Source organism: Sinocyclocheilus grahami, unplaced genomic scaffold (genome assembly GCF_001515645.1).
Source record: "Sinocyclocheilus grahami isolate Dianchi unplaced genomic scaffold, SAMN03320097.WGS_v1.1 scaffold2835.1, whole genome shotgun sequence".
Lineage (NCBI taxonomy): Eukaryota > Metazoa > Chordata > Actinopteri > Cypriniformes > Cyprinidae > Sinocyclocheilus > Sinocyclocheilus grahami.
Genome location: NW_015508011.1, coordinates 22,050 through 26,128, shown reverse-complemented (window position 1 = coordinate 26,128; position 4,079 = coordinate 22,050). Strand labels below are relative to the sequence as shown.

General features: G+C 38.8%; 1 pseudogene; it reads right to left on the bottom strand.

Annotated features, from left to right (window-relative positions):
• The window catches only part of LOC107575716 (serine/threonine-protein kinase SBK1 pseudogene), a 14,723-nt pseudogene that overhangs the window by 5,865 nt on the left and 4,779 nt on the right, over positions 1 to 4,079 (bottom strand).

The window sequence follows — 4,079 nt, the reverse complement described above, 5'->3', positions numbered from 1 at the left end:
ACTGCCCCCACAGTGCACTGCAGCATCCATCCTCTTAGTATGGCCAGTACTTCTGTGAATAATAAATGAGGTGTAGATGGATGGGGATTTTGAATGCTGACAGATGGTGTGTTTGGCATGTCTTTGAAATCTGGAGGATGCCCAAGCCAAACGGAGGATGCACTTTATAGGCTGGAATACATCACTACACTTCTAAACAGAAATGTAAACATGATGTCTTGATGTGTGGACATCTTGAAAAAGGCTGAAAAGGTAGCTGGGAGCATGTGGTTGTTTTTTTAGGTATTCCTTCATGATCGTCTAATGATTAACGGTCACCAGCATTCAGTATGTTGTGGTTTGGTTGGAGGTTCCCAGAATGGGTTGCTGGTGTTCCAACAAGGTTTCTTGATTAGCAAAACCAGCAAGACTTCTTTGGTCATTCATCAGCACTGCTACACCAGCTACCTTTTCATGGGAGAACAGCATATGGACATCCTGTAATAGTACGGCTATTGAGTTTGATTCCACCCCTGCAGGTCTTCGTGTTGTGCTTTTGATTCATGAACTGCAGCATTTTTGTGTTAGTTCATACGAACTCAGCAGACTCGGGTTCATGAAACCTTTTTTGCGCTACTAAAACAAATTAAACTTTGAAGTCAGATGGACTCGTGTCCACTCCAAAAGCTCTAGTGCGAAAGCGCACGTTAATAGCCATAAGCTGCGTAGTAATCGCTCGATCTACGGAAAATATGACAGATGACTGATAAATAATGCATGATTTTGAAAGGGAAAATTTCCCACAAATGAGATCTCTTTCATATGCCAATTGTTTGTCCTAGACATCGATTAATATTTAGGTGAAAGATATGAAATACTTAATCATGGTCAAGATATAAATATATATAATATTTGAATAACATACAACTCTATCAAATAGACCTAGTCAGGATATGCACCATATTGAATTTTACATGGATGAAAACGAATGGAGTTTTTGAATGGAGTTTTTGTCTACTGAAAGGTGTTTAGAAAGATGTTTCATCAGCTGAGCAACTGGCATGTTGTTGAACGCCCAATGTTGAATACACTGTACTTCTTCCCCTCACAGCCTCGTTTTCATTCCTGTCAAAATGTATTTGGTGCTTCATGACTAAGGCCTGTAAGCCAAGCCATCCTGTCCATCTCCTTCAACCTACCTCTGATCTTGTGGATGACCAGGTCCACCTTGCCATAGGTGCCCTTGCCAAGCTCCCTGATGACCTCGTAGTACTTATTAAAGTCCAGCTTCTCCAGGTTCTCAGCAGTGATGAGCTGCAGCTCTTCCAGGATGTCAATGGAGGAACGAGACATGTGGGGTGAGGAGCTCATTATTCCAGAGACGGAGGGACCAGTTACCACGACAACAGTTGATTTAGAAATCTAAAGGTAGGAAAGTGGGAAAGAAGGGCAGATTGTTGAAGTACATGATAAAATACTCTAAAATAATCAATGTCACACCTTGGGCTTTGGAGCATGATTGCACTGGACACACACTTTATCACTGACATCAAAGAGCTTCCAAAACAAGCCCTTATATAACCTCGTGCATCCTAGAGTTTATTAACAATATGCATTAAACAATAGGGATAGGGTTAGAGTTATGGTTAGGGTTTGGTTTAGGGTTAGTTACTACTATGGTAATTACATGTAACTTGTTACAAAGACAGTCAAATATAGTATTATCAAACATTTAAATACAAAAACAAAATGTACACCATTTAGCAAATGCAAATAAAACTATGAAAGACTATCATTGCGATAGTCTTAAAAGGACCAAGAGTCTGCCTATTTTCAACACACTTATAACTTAAGTTTTGCACAAGCAAAAGTGTGCAAAATGTAGCTATTTCTCTAAACATCAGTTGTTTTAGCATATATGGGAATACAATATAAAAGGCATTATGAATGTTGTGAAACGCAAACTTAGAATGTTGTGAGATATCAGATTTCATAACGGCCTGCTACAAAGAAAACTCAATGCAATTTCTGCTAATATAACAGTCTGTCTGATAAGATTTCTGAATGGCACCTCGGGCCTGCCAGTGCTCATTAATAGAGAAGAATGAGTTGAATGAGACAGGATGACAGCGCTTTCTGTTCAGTGACACCATCTGTGGACATTTGAAAATGTCTGTGTGTGTTTGTGTGTGAGAGAAGTTTTTTTTTGGCTACTCATCAAATACTTTGAACCCCCTACACAAAACTAGCTCATTCCGCTTCCCATCTCAAGGGATGGACGATTGACAAAAACGATTGACAAAAAAGGACTGCGTCAGTTAATAAGAAAGTCTTGATCTGATAGGAAACATTCAGCCGAAAACAAACGTATAAGGTGCTTAATTCAGTTCAATTCATACACAATTTACTTATGAAAGAGGGTGACAGCCACATTGTGTAAACAAAGTTGAATCCCTGAAATGTACTGGAGTTGTAGTATGAGTTTGATATAGATATGTGTATAAGAGTCGTTCTCCAAAGAGAAAACATCAAAAGCATTTCTGAAATAACCTTTGGTGTACGTAATTGTGTAGGTACTACATTTGAATTTGAATTAACTTCGCAACCATAAAAAAAGAGTATGTTCTATTTAGTGTCACGTAACCTACAAGCGTCAGTTGAGTTGGCCTGTGGCCTCATGTAAAGTGACCATCGACTGTGCGGAAGTAGCAGGTTATCTAGGTATTTTTCACCAACTTTTTTCCAAATACTATGAATTTGAACATACTATTCTTTTGGCATACTGTTTTTCGCATATAGTAGGGAAGTATTCAATTTCGGATGCAGCACTTGTCTTCTGAGTGGTTACTAGGCAGTTACAAAACTGCTAGTACGTTCTGGGTGGGTTGCTAAGGTGTTGCTAGGCAGTTCTCATGGTGTGGTTGCTAGGCAGTTGCTGAAGAGTTCGAGTAGTTGCTAGGGAATTGCACACCTGTTCATCCAGAACTAAAACTGTCAGTGGCAGCTGCTCCCTTTAGACAAACACTCATGACAACTACAACTCCCAAGAGCCCCAGCTCACATTTGCACAAACACACAACTAGATAGATACATAGAACAACATATGCCCAATAACAGTATAATAAGCAGCGACTGGATGTCATTTTCAAAGCAAGTCTTTCCAGTGGACATACAGACAACAGCCCACACAGTTTCTCATCTCTTGAGTAAATGTGGCATGTTGTACCACAATTTATTTCTTCATGCAGCTCTCCATTACCAATGTGCTGAGACCGGTGCTTTGTTGACCTGTTCCTTATCTTGTGTTCACTGTTTATTCCTCTGGCTCTCCTCCTCCAGATTCTACAGAAAAAGCAATGCTGCCAGAGATGGAGTGGCTGCCAAATTCCTGTGCTTAGCCATTTACAGGTAATTATCATTTCAAATAGCTTAATCAATGCCGTCTGGACTCTCATGGCCACTGCACTCAACACCCGCGCTGTAAATATCCATCTAACTCCATCAAAGGTGAGCACTAGCACTTAATATTTACGTATGTTGCATAGCTGTATACAACTACAACCTGTAGCCACTGTGAAATGCTTCAAATGAAAGAATGAAAAATCATGTCCAACCTCGTTGCTCATATTTAGGATTAAGGATTCAAACAACCCCTAAACATAATTATTGAGATGAATGACCGCTCAAATCATGCGGCTTGTTGTGGAGAGGTGTGCTGCTACTTTTCGAATCGATCTGACTTGCAAATTTTGCCTGGCGGACAATATAATGGATGAAAAAAAAAAATCCTATGGACCCGAGCTGTATCTAGAGCCTTGGAGGTGGAATTGTTTAGACTTAGGCCAGTAAACAGGCACCAAGGCACATGCGATTAATCACGATTAATCGCATCCGAAATAAAAGTTTTGTTTACATAATATGTGTGTATATTTATTATGACTATATAAGTACACAAACATACATGTACTGTATATATATATATATATATATATATTTATATTATATATAAATATTATATATATAAACAAACATATTTTCCTTAAATATATACATGCATGTGTGTGTATTTATATATACATAATAAATATACACAGCACACA